The sequence below is a fragment of the Artemia sp. Qi Xiang Cuo genome, unplaced genomic scaffold (genome assembly GCF_049724085.1).
Source record: "Artemia sp. Qi Xiang Cuo unplaced genomic scaffold, ASM4972408v1 HiC_scaffold_3092, whole genome shotgun sequence".
Classification (NCBI taxonomy): domain Eukaryota; kingdom Metazoa; phylum Arthropoda; class Branchiopoda; order Anostraca; family Artemiidae; genus Artemia; species Artemia sp. Qi Xiang Cuo.
In genome coordinates, this window is record NW_028300487.1 from 96585 (window position 1) to 110146 (window position 13562).

Consider the following 13562-nt stretch of genomic DNA (forward strand, 5'->3'; position numbering starts at 1 on the left):
AAAAATAAATTATTTTTTTTTTTTGTACAGGAACCCACATAATTTAGTATTGAAATCTTATCTGTCTGGAGTTCTAAATCTGAGTTTTTTATTACATTTCGCAGCTTCTTTTGAGATAGATGGTGCTAGTTTGTGTTAATTGCTAAATGGGAAACTATTCTTTGGCTTCTGTAGTTGTGAGCGGTTCTTTGGCTGTTAATTGAGCCAATAGCTCAGTGAGATTGCTACTTCATCATTCATGAGCAGCTGAAAATCTACGATAAAGAATTTCGACTATGGTGACTCCAATGGTGGTCATTTCATTCCTATGCCGCTCTTTTTGGAATATCTTAAATTATTTCCTGCTATAAACTTTTGCAATTAAAATAAACCAAAATAAAAGTCACCATTCATGCCAAACAACTATAGTCACCTGAGTGCTAACTAGTCAGAAATGACTAGTTTTTCTCTCTAAACAGATTTTTTCAAAAATTTTTAATTAACACTTAATTATTTAAGAAACAATTTTATTTATTATAAGAATTGTTTTGTTATTTCATTTTTAACTTTCGTATAACATAAATATTAATCCTCAAACGACGATAAACATGTTTTTATTTTATCATCAATGGAACACGAAGACATTCTTTTGGCTAGTTCTCCTGGCATATCTGCAGATTGCAAACCTAATTCTTGTCATCTTAAACTGGAGTCACAAAGTAGCGAGGACAAAGGTATGTTTCAAGTATCTTGAGCTTCTTGTGTATATTTCGCTGTCCAAAATAATAAAAAGTATCACTTCCTTTGGAATTTTGGTGGGGCGTCAAAGTTATATGTTTGCTGCATCTGACCGTGGTGGTTGCATTTGGATATTAGGATATTAAATCTTATTAGGATATTAGCTATTAGGATATAATCTAATTAGCTATTAGGATATTAAATCTTGTATCCTAATGGACCTTTAGGATTTTATCCTAATGGATAAAATCTTTTATCCTAATTAAATTTTTGAATAAAATGACAAATATGCCTTTATTTGGGACTCTTTTCTAACTTTTGAAACTCATTACTACTTTTTTCTTGTTTTAAAAATATTAGATATTTTCTGTTGTTTCTGGTACAAGGATGTAGACGTATGTACAAATTGTGTGTTATTTGTTAGAATACCATACTATTAGTGTGGTATCTTTTTAAGTTCTAAGTAATTTCATGCACAACTCAAACTTATGAATTTATATAATTATAAGAAAATACTTCTCCTATTTTTACAATAATAAAGGAATAAATAATTTGTAGAATGACAAGAATAATGCACCAAATTAGATTCTTTTAATTTTTGACGAAAAAGAAAAAATTTTTTTGACAATAAAAAAAGGCTATACGAATGTATCACTTAAGTAATGTGAATAATATTTTACTTCCCTATTTATTTTGAGCGTTTTTTAACTTATTTTAGTATTACCTATTTCATGTAATTGAAGAACTCGTACTGAAAAAAAGATCCTTCAATTATTATATTTTCGATAACAAGAAATGTCTTTATTGTTTACAAAAAAATACTTCAACGCATTTATGGTGGTAAACAGAAGAACATTATCACGTCCGATACCTACTAGGGCTAAGATTGTCAGTATTCAGTACTAAATCAATGCAGTTCTTGGATATCACACTGTAGCGACACTTTTTAGACATGCTCATATTTACTTAAGCCCATGCACCACCTCAAGCTTAAGACTTGCTATTACATTTCAAGCTTAAGGTTTTAAATTTAAGAATATTTTTGCAAAAAATGGTTGTTCTGCTCTCTATTGAGAAAAAAAAAGAAATCAAGGATTCGTTGAATCACAAGAATAATTTCTCAAATTGGCTCTTACAAATTTTCACCAAGGCAAAATCCTTGAAAACAAAATATATAGTGATTAATTAAGTTTAAAAGTGTTAAAAGCCGAATTGAGTGTCCAATAAATAGTAATTTATTTTGTGTGATTTTTACATTATTTCAGTTTTCCCCCTTGCAGATAACCCAAGAACCCACACTGTACAAAAAAGTTTTGAATGTGATATGTGCAAGAAATGTTTTACTGCAAATTCCAGTTTAATTTTTCATCAAAGAACGCATACTGGAGAAAAACCTTTTAAATGTGACTTGTGTAATAAAAAATAAAGATAAAAATTACAGCAAACTTATCGTTGTAGAATTATTACTTTATAAAAATATTAAAATTGCGAAATTGGCGAAAAAAATTTCGGAATAAACTTGACCCTATCTAATCATGAAAGATTTCATATGGAAGAAAAACCTTTTGAATGTGATATATGTAAGAAATGTTTTTCGATAAAATCTGATTTATTTACACATCAGAGAACTCATACTGGAGAAAAACCTTTCAAATTTGACATGCGTGAGAAAACATTCCACCAAAGAATCAACCTAACTTATCATCAAAGAGTTCATACTGGACAAAACCTTTCAAATGCGACACATGCGATAAAACATTCGGACAAAAATTGACCGCATCTGATCGTGAAAGAGTTCATACGGAAGAAACACCTTTTGAATGTGATACATGTAAGAAATGTTTTTCGATAAGATCTAATTTGTTTACACATCAGAGAACTCATACTGGAGAAAAACCTTTCAAATGTGCCATATGTGATAACATATTCTCCCAAAAATCCAACCTAACTTATCATCAAAGAACGCTTAGTAGAGAAAAATCTTTCAAATGTGCCATATGTGATAAAACATTCTCCCAAAAGTCCAACCCATTCTATCATCAAAGTGTTCATACTGGAGAAAAAACTTTTGAATGTGATATATGTAAGAATTGTTTTTCGATAAGATCTAATTAATATAAAATCTTATATGCCCCTAGGCCGTAATGTACAACCCTTGCCTTGAGGGTTGTGGGGGAGTGCCCTCCTCAAAAGCATAATTATATCTGGAAATCAACTACGCTAAACAAAATGGCTATCTCAAGATTTTGATTGGATGTTTGGGGAAAGTTTGGGCGTAGAAGGGTTTGTTAGTTGCCTTCCAATGACTTCCTACTTTTAAAAAGAGCACAAGCTTGTCCAATTTCCGATCGAATGAGCCCTTTTCGATGTTTCTATGACAACTCCTTCGATACGAAGTGCCTTGGTCTAAAAGAAAAAAAAATAATAATAATACATTGTGGCAACATCGTTCTTTTCTTAGGCAGCCCTATTGTGGTGCCAATGATAGTAAATGAATGAATAATTTGTAGAATGACAAGAATAATGCTCCAAATCAGCTTCTTTAAATTTTTGATCAAGGCAATATTTCTTAATATAAAATTTTAATTATTGATTAAGGTTAAAACTTTTGGAGCTGAATTTTGTGCCAAATAAAAAAAAGCAATACGAATATATCATTTAAGTAATCTAAATAATATTTCACTTACCTATTTATTTGAGCGATTCTTATCTTATTTTAGTTTTACCTGGTTCATGAAATTGAAAAACTCTTACTGAAAAAAAAGAACCTTTAATTATTATCTTTTCGATAACAAGAAATGTCATTATTGTTCACAAAAATATAGTTTAACACATTCATGATGGTAAAAAGAGGAACAAAATCACATTCGATACCTACTATGGCTAAGATATTTGGAAAATATAGAACTGTGTTTCTTATGCTATGTGACTGAAGGGAGATTTGTCCGATATCTGTTTGCATTTAAGATATATTTGATCGTTTAAACCACCCCTGACAAAGTTTTTGTGGTCAATTAATTTTTATGCGAATTTTATTAGGGTGCAAATTTTACAGAATAAAATTGTTCGATTGTTATGAGATTATGTTGATGGCTTTAATAGCAAAGTATTTTGTTTCAAGCGTTTGAGTGCTTATCGTTGGACAAATTCATGATTACCAAACCGAAATTTTTACGTATCAGTGGCATCCCGGGAGCTGGGTGTATCGGATTATTTAAAAATATATTAAATTGGTATTTTCTGAATGAAAAAATGTAGTTTATTAGTAGTTTTTCTTATGAAAAAGCTATAGTGGGAGTATATTTATTTTGTTTTTAATCAATGAATAATTTGTTGAAACCCAAAGGATTGCAGCATTGTTTTACCAGACGCATTGTTGCCCTCTCATGATGGTTGATATAAGCAATGTTTATTAATATGTTGTTTGCAAATAAATTAGTCACTTAGTCAGTACTGAATTAATGCAGTTCTTGGATATCATACTGTAGCGACACTATTTAGACAAACTCATATTTATGTAGACATAGGCACAACCTCAAGCTGAAGAATTCAATTACATTACAAGCTTAAGGTTTTAAAATTGAGATTGTGTTTGCAAAAAAAGATCGTTCCTCTCTTTATCCGAAAAAGATAGACAAACAAAGGATTCGTTGAATCACAAGAATAATACCTCAAATTTGCTCTTTTAAGTTTGACACCAAAGGCAAGATTCATTAAAGCCAAATATATAGTAACTAATTAAGGGTAAAAGTTTTAAAAGCAGATTTGAGTATTAAATAAAAACTAATTTATTTTCAGTGAACTTAACATTATTTCTGTTTTAGATAACCCAAGACCTTACACTGGAAAGAAACCTTTCGAATGTGATATGTGCAGGAAATGTTTTTCTACAAATTCCAAACTAATTCGTCATCAAAGAACGCATACTGGAGAAAAACCTTTTGAATGTGATATGTGCAGGAATTGTTTTTCTACAAAATCCAATTTAATTTGTCATCAAAGAACGCATACTGGAGAAAAACCTTTCAAATGCGACATATGCGATAAAATATTCGGTCAAAAATCGTCCCTATCATCTCATCGAAGAACTCATACTGGAGAAAAACCTTTCAAATGTGATATATGTGAAAAAACATTCAACGAATCATCCAACCTATCTTCTCATCGACTAACTCACACTGGAGAAAAACCTTTCAAATGCAACACGTGCGATAAAACATTGGGTCTAAAATCGACCCTATCTTCTCATGAAAGAATTCATACTGGAGAAAAACCTTTCCAATGCGACATATGCGATAAAACATTCATTCAAAAATCTTACCTATCTTATCATGGAATAATTCATACTGGAAAAAAACCTTTCAAATGTGAGATGTGTTAGAAAACGTTCATTCGCAAATCTAACCTTGCTTATCATCAAAAAACTCACACTGGAGAAAAACCTTTTAAATGTGCCATGTGTGAGAAAACATTCCGCAAAAAATCGACCCTATCATCTCATCAAAGAACTCATACTGGAGAAAAACCTTTCCAATGTGATATATGTGAAAAAACATTCAACGAATCATCCAACCTTGCATATCATCGACTAACTTACACGGAATAAAAACATTAAAATTGTAAATCGTTCTAGGAGAATTTTGGACAAAACTCCAAACTATCATATCATGGAATAACTCATACTGGAGGAAAACCTTTCAAATGCGACATTTGTGAGAAAACTTTCGTTAGAAAATCTCACCTAGCTTATCATGGAAAAATTCACACTGAAATAAAAACTTTTAATTTTGCAATGTGTTTGAAAAAGTTCCTCCGCAAATCTAACTTAGATTATAATCAAAGAACTCATACTGTATAAAAACATTTCAATTTCTAATTGTTCTTGAAAAATTTTGGAATAAAATCGACCATATCTTCTCATGAAAGAATTAATACTGGAAAGGAACCTTTCAAATGTGACATATGCTATAAAACATTTGGTCAAAAATCGACCCTATCATATCATGAAAGAATTCATAACGGAGAAAAAAATTTCAAGCGTTTTACATGTGAGAAAGCTTTTTGTCAAAAATCCCACCTATCTGTTCATCAAAAAACTCACACTGGACAAAAACCTTTCCAATGTTGTGCATGTGAGAAAACATTCGGTTGAAAATCCCACCTGTCTGATCATCAAAGAACTCATACTCGTAAACAATATTCAAGATATCTTACTGAAAAAATTACGCATTTAAGTATCATGTACACATCGAACGTTTTACTTTTAATTACCAATTATCTCGTCATAAACTAAATCTGAGTAAAAACCATTTGTTTTGTCAATGTGTAAGGGTGTTATATATACGTATGTATATCCAGTCTCTAAGTTTTCTGGTCAAAGATGTATTAAGCTTAGGCTCTTTTTAATTTCAAAGTTATGTACGCTCATGTCATAGTTATCGAAAGCACCATGCTGGTGAAACCGTTTTCCTATCTCAGCATATGAATACCTTTTTTAAAACTTCAGCAAATTTGAATAACGTTTTAAAAAAAAATGCAATTATGAAAAACGACATTACGGTCTTAAGAATTTCAGTAAGGTTAGTGATATTTATCATGAAAAATCTTTATGTTTAGTATATGAAAAATTAGCCAAGAAATAGCTCCTTTGAAATGCCTTTTCCTTTAAAACTAATCCTTGAAACTAATAAGTTACATAATTTGTTGGTGCATTAATTGCGAAAAAAAATGGTTTAAATAGAATTTAGTTTTTTTTTTATGGTCGTTCTTAACCTATGGCTTGTGATCATAAAATGTTTGATCCTAAAGAAATAAACCATGTTTAACGTTAACCATTTATATATTATCGAGTATGTGCATCTTCGCAACGAACGTGTCACCGTTTTTTTCCTATCTCTGTTTATTTCATTTAGAACCTTTCCTGGCCTTTTTACGGTTTTGGTAAGGTTTTATGAATTTTAAGGCAAAACTATGAAGTCCTAGGGCCAGGGAGATCTTAATGTACACAAAATTTTCCCCTTGGGGTAAAGGGTACAAAACCGATTTTTTTTTTTTTTTTTTTTTTTTTTTAGTTATATGGTCATTAAAAATGGAACTTAAAAGCTCCAAAAGAAAGTTTTTGAAATGAATCACAAACATTTTAAGATAATTCCTTAGCTAAGGGAAATAACAGTTTGTTATGAAGGAAACGGGTATTAGAGAGCCAAAAAAGTAAGGTTAAACATTTTGATAATTTGTTTGAGACTTACATATGTGAGTCCTTGGCCAATTGAAAACCAAGTATAGAAAAAAAAAATATTTCAGGAATAATCGCTAGAAAGGGCAATAAACCAGTTTTTTGTTTATTGATTTTTTCACCTTGTGGTACAGGGTCCAAAACCGATTTTTTTTTTTTTAGGTATAGGCTCAGTAAAAATGGAACTGAAAAGCTCCAAAAGAAAGTTTTTTAAATGAATCACAAACATTTGAAGATAATTCCTTAGCTAAGGGAAATAACAGTTTGTTATGAAGGAAACGGGTATTAGAGAGCCAAAAAAGTAAGGTTAAACATTTTGATAATTTGTTTGAGACTTACGTATTTGAGTCCTTGGCCAATTGAAAACCTAGTATAGAAAAAAAATATATTTCAGGAACTATCGCTAGAAAGGGCAATAAACCTGTTTTTTGTTTATTGATTTTTTCACCTTGTGGTACAGGGTCCAAAACCGATTTTTTTTTTTTTTTTTTTTAGGTATAGGCTCATTAAAAATGGAACTGAAAAGCTCCAAAAGAAAGTTTTTGAAATGAATCAGAAACATTGGAAGATAATTCCTTAGCTAAGGGAAATAACAGTTTGTTATGAAGGAAACGGGTATTAGAGAGCCAAAAAAGTAAGGTTAAACATTTTGATAATTTGTTTGAGACTTACATATGTGAGTCCTTGGCCAATTGAAAACCTAGTATAGAAAAAAAAAAAATTCAGGAATAATCGCTAGAAAGGGAAATAAACCTTTTTTTTGTGTATTGATTTTTTCACCTTGTGGTACAGGGTTCAAAACCGATTATTTTTTTTTAGGTATAGGCTCATTAAAAATGGAACTGAAAAGCTCCAAAAGAAAGTTTTTGAAATGAATCACAAACATTTGAAGATAATTCCTTAGCTAAGGGAAATAACAGTTTGTTATGAAGGAAACGGGTTTTAGAGAGCCAAAAAAGTAAGGTTAAACATTTTGATAATTTGTTTGAGACTTACATATGTGAGTCCTTGGCCAATTGAAAACCTAGTATAGAAAAAAAAAATATTTCAGGAATAATCGCTAGAAAGGGCAATAAACCGGTTTTTTGTTTATTGATTTTTTCACCTTGTGGTACAGGGTCCAAAACCGATTTTTTTTTTTAGATATAGGCTCATTAAAAATGGAACTGAAAAGCTCCGAAAGAAAGTTTTTGAAATGAATCACAAACATTTGAAGATAATTCCTTAGCTAAGGGAAATAACAGTTTGTTATGAAGGAAACGGGTATTAGAGAGCCAAAAAAGTAATGTTAAACATTTTGATAATTTGTTTGTGACTTACATATGTGAGTCCTTGGCCAATTGAAAACCTAGTATAGAAAAAAAAAATATTTCAGGAATAATCGCTAGAAAGGGCAATAAACCGGTTTTTTGTTTATTAATTTTTTCACCTTGTGGTACAGTATCCAAAACCGATTTTTTTTTTTAGGTATAGGCTCATTAAAAATGGAACTGAAAAGCTCCAAAAGAAAGTTTTTGAAATGAATCACAAATATTTGAAGATAATTCCTTAGCTAAGGGAAATAACAGTTTGTTATGAAGGAAACGGGTATTAGAGAGCCAAAAAAGTAATGTTAAAAATTTTGATAATTTGTTTGTGACTTACATATGTGAGTCCTTGGCCAATTGAAAACCTAGTATAGAAAAAAAAAATATTTCAGGAATAATCGCTAGAAAGGGCAATAAACCGGTTTTTTGTTTATTGATTTTTTCACCTTGTGGTACAGGGTCCAAAACCGATTTTTTTTTTTAGATATAGGCTCATTAAAAATGGAACTGAAAAGCTCCGAAAGAAAGTTTTTGAAATGAAACACAAACATTTGAAGATAATTCCTTAGCTAAGGGAAATAACAGTTTGTTATGAAGGAAACGGGTATTAGAGAGCTAAAAAAGTAAGGTTAAACATTTTGATAATTTGTTTGAGACTTACATATGTGAGTCCTTGGCCAATTGAAAACCTAGTATAGAAAAAAAAATATTTCAGGAATAATCGCTAGAAAGGGCAATAAACCTGTTTTTTTGTTTTTTGATTCTTTCACCTTGTGGTACAGAGTCCAAAACCGATTTTTTTTTTAGGTATAGGCTCATTAAAAATGGAACTGAAAAGCTCCAAAAGAAAGTTTTTGAAATGAATCACAAATATTTGAAGATAATTCCTTAGCTAAGGGAAATAACAGTTTGTTATGAAGGAAACGGGTATTAGAGAGCCAAAAAAGTAAGGTTAAACATTTTGATAATTTGTTTTAGACTTACATATGTGAGTCCTTGGCCAATTGAAAACCTAGTATATAAAAAAAAAATATTTCAGGAATAATCGCTAGAAAGGGCAATAAACCAGTTTTTTGTTTATTGATTTTTTCACCCGTGTCCAAAACCGATTTTTTTTTTTTTTAGGCTCATTAAAAATGGAACTAAAAAGCTCCAAAAGAAAGTTTTTGAAATGAATCACAAACATTTGAAGATAATTCCTTAGCTAAGGGAAATAACAGTCTGTTATGAAGGAAACGGGTATTAGAGAGCCAAAAAGTAAGGTTAAACATTTTGATAATTGGTTTGAGACTTACATATGTGAGTCCTTGGCCAATTTAAAACCTAGTATAGAAAAAAAAAAAATCAGGAATAATCGCTAGAAAGGGCAATAAACCTATTTTTTGGTGTAGTCTTAAATTTGACCCAAAAATTCCTAGGTTTAGATGACCCAAATTAGTGACCCAGAGTAAATAGAATATTCGTTCCTTTCAAATTTGGCCAAATCTTTTCTTTGTACGCCTTAAAGCTTAGCTGTTGTGTGAGATAAACGAGCCCTCGTACACTAATCGTAAATTGCGGGCTCCTGAATACTGGGATTAGAATAATTATAATAATTAATAATTTTAATAATTGATTAAGGTTAAAACTGTTAGAGCTGAATTTTTTGGCAAATAAAAAAAGGCTAAACGAATATATCACTAAAATAATCTAATTAATATTTCACTTACCTTTTTATTTTGAGTGATTTTCATCTTATTTTAGTTTTACCTGTTTCATGTAGTTGAAGAACTCACAGAAACGTACTTTTAACACTTTTTTGGTGGTAAAAATTGGAACACAAATCACATCTGATACTATGGCTAAGATATTTTGAAAATATAAAACTACGTTTCTTTGACTATTTGACTAAAGGCAGATTTGTCCGAAATCTCTTTACTTTTAAGATATATTTGATACTTTTGACCGCCCCTGACAAAGTGTTTATGGTCAAGTAATTTTATGTGAATTTTATAAGGGTGCAAATTTTATAGACTAAAATCGATGTTGCTGGTTTTAATGACAAAGTATTTTGTTTCAGGCGTTTGAGAGTGCTTGTTTTTGGACAAATTCATGATTACCAAGTCGAAATTTGTGCGTATCAGTGGAAGTCTAGGAGCTGAGCGTGTTGGTTTTTTTAAAAATAGATTAGAGGTATTTTTTGAATTAAAAAATGTAGTTTATAAGTAGATTTTTTTTATAAAAAAACGTATTGGGGGAGTATATATATATATATATATATATATATATATATTTTTAATGAATGAATAATTTGTTGAGGGTCAAAAGATTGCAGCTGTCTTTTATCAGGCGTATTGGTTTGAAAGTTAGAAATGTTTGAAAATGCGTCTGTAGGGATAACTTGATTAGTTCGGCACCTGAGGTCAAGCTAGCATATCATATATTTAGCTCAATTTAAACAGGATTCAAATATACGTTTAAATAGAAAGGTTTCCACTTTTTGATATTATAGTCATACAAGATATTTAATGTACATAATTTTATGTCCCCGGGGCAGTACCTTTGCTACCCTCAACTTTCCCGCCTTGCTAATTCAGCATGTAAGTGAATACGGTAGGGATTACGGGCAGAATAGATGGCCCGGTTGAGTCAAGGAGAATGGTCAAATTTGGTTTATTCTCGAAGTTTGCTTTTCATCTAGATCGTAATCCATCTGTGGGTTTTATGTGGTTGACATGCTCGTCATGGAGGGAGCAAGCCCTGAGGTTATCATTTTTAGCCAGTTGTTCTAATCCATACCTTTGCCATTATAGAACAAATAATCGGTTGGTAGTCAAAGAATTGCAGACTTCTTTTATCAAAGGCATTTTTGCCTCTCTTGATGGTTGATATAAGCGATGTTTATTAATATGTAGTTTGCAAATTAATTAGTCACTCAGTCAGTACTGAATTAATGCAGTTCTTGGACATCACACTGGAGCGACACTTTTTAGACAAAGTCATATTTACATAAACACATGCACAACCTCAAGAATTTTACTTACATTACAAGCTTAAGGTTTTAAACTTGAGAATATATTTGCCAAAAAAATTTTCCTGCTCTTTATCTAAAAAAAATATAAAGGATCCGTTGAATCACAAGAATAATACCTCAAATTGGCCCTTATAGATTCTACACCAAAGGCAAGATTCATCAAAACTAAATACATAGTGACTAATTAAGGCTAAGTTTTAAAAGCTGAATTGAGTGTCCAATCAAAAGTAATTTATTTTGAGTGATTTTTATATTATTTCAGTTTTCCCCCTTGCAGATAACCCAAGAACCCAAACTGGAAAGAAACCTTTCCAATGTGGTATGTGCAGGAAATGTTTTGCTACAAATTACAAATTAATTCGTCATCAAAGAACACATGCTGAAAAAAAATTTTCAAATGTGATATATGTAAAAGATATTCAACTAATCATCCAACCTATCTGCTCATCGAAGAACTCACACTGGAGAAAGACCATTCAAATGCGACAATTGTGATAAAACATTCAATAGAAAATCCAGCCTAACGTATCATCGAAGAATTCATACTGGAGAAAAACCTTTCAAGTGTGACATGAGCGATAAAACATTCAGCCAAAAATCCCACCTAACTTATCATCGAAGAAGTCATACTGGAGTAAAACCTTTCAAATGGGACATTTGTGATAAAACATTCAAAAAAAAATCCAACCTAACTGATCATCGAAGAATTCATTCCGGAGAAAAACTATTTAAATGCGGCAGTTGTGATAAAACATTGAGCCAAAAATCCAACCTAACTGTTCATCGAAGAAATCATACTGAAGAAAAACCTTTCAAATGTGACATTTGTGGTAAAACATTCAACCAAAAATCCCACCTAACTGTTCATCAAAGAATTCATACTGAAGAAAAACCCTTCAAATGTGACATGTGTGATAAAACATTCAACCATAAATTCAACCTAACTGATCATCTAATAATTCATACTGGATAAAAACCTTTCAAATGCAACATATGCTATAAAACTTTGGGTATAAACTCGACCCTATCTCGTCATTAAAGAATTCATACTGGATAAAAATATTTAAAACGCTACATATGCTATAAAACATTAGGTCTAAAATCGACCTTATCTAGTAAGTAAAGAATTCATACTGGATAAAATTATTTCAAACGCGACATATGCTATAAATCATGTGGTATAAACTCGACCCTATCTTCTCACGAAAGAATTCCTACTGGAGAAAAACCTTTCAAATGCGACATATGCGATAAAACATTTGTTCAAAAATCGTCCCTATCTTCTCACGAAAGAACTCATACTGGAGAAAAACCTTTCAAATGCAACATATGCGATAAAACATTTGGTCTAAAATCGACCCTATCTTCTCACGAAAGAATTCATACTGGAGAGAAACCTTTCAAATGCAACATATGCGATAAAACATTCGGTCTAAAATCGACCCTATTTCGTCATTAAATATTTAATACTGTATAAAAATCTTTAAAACGCTACATTTGCTATAAAACATTTGGTATAAAATCGACCCTATCTTCTCACGAAAGAATTCACACTGGAGATAAACATTTCAAATGCAACATAGGCTAAAAAACATTGGTTCAAAAATCGACCTTATTTCTTAATTGAATAATTAATACTGTAGAAAATTATTTCAAACGCGACATATGCAATAAAACATGTGGTATAAAATCGACCCTATCTTCTCACGAAAGAATTCCTACTGGAGAGAAATCTTTCAAATGCGACATAGGCTATAAAACTTTCGTTAAAAAATCGACCTTATCTCGTCATTAAAGAATTAATACTGTATAAAATTATTTAAAACGCGAAATTTGCTATAAAAAATTTGTTATAAAATCGACCCTATCTTCTCACGAAAGAATTCATATTGGAGAGAAACCTTTCAAATGCATCATATGCTATAAAACATTCGGTCTAAAATCGACCATATCTCTTCATTAAAGAATTCATACTGGAGAAAAAAATTTCAAACGCGAAATTTGCGAAAAAAATTTGGGTCTAAACTCGACCCTATCTACTCACGAAATAATTAATATTGGAGAAAAATCTTTCAAATGCATCATATGCTATAAAACATTCGGTCTAAAATTGACCCTATTTCGTCATGAAAGAATTCATGCTGGATAAAAATCTTTCGAAAGCGACATATGCGATAAAACAGTCGTTCTAAAATCGACCCTATCTTATCACGAAAGAATTCATACTGGATAGAAACCTTTCAAATGCAACATGTGCGATAAAAAATTCGGTCAAAAATCGACCCTATCT

General features: G+C 30.9%; 2 pseudogenes across 1 annotated transcript; both read left to right on the forward strand.

Moving 5' to 3' along the window:
• Positions 1 to 560: 560 nt before the first annotated feature.
• Positions 561 to 11127, forward strand: LOC148938597 (uncharacterized; annotated as a pseudogene). Its single transcript, XR_016143667.1, has 3 exons — positions 561 to 713; positions 4542 to 5177; positions 10940 to 11127. The product of XR_016143667.1 is annotated as an uncharacterized LOC148938597 (transcript).
• Positions 11128 to 11664: 537 nt separating this feature from the next.
• LOC148938598 (uncharacterized) lies at positions 11665 to 12311 on the forward strand (annotated as a pseudogene).
• The last annotated feature ends 1251 nt before the right edge of the window (positions 12312 to 13562 follow it).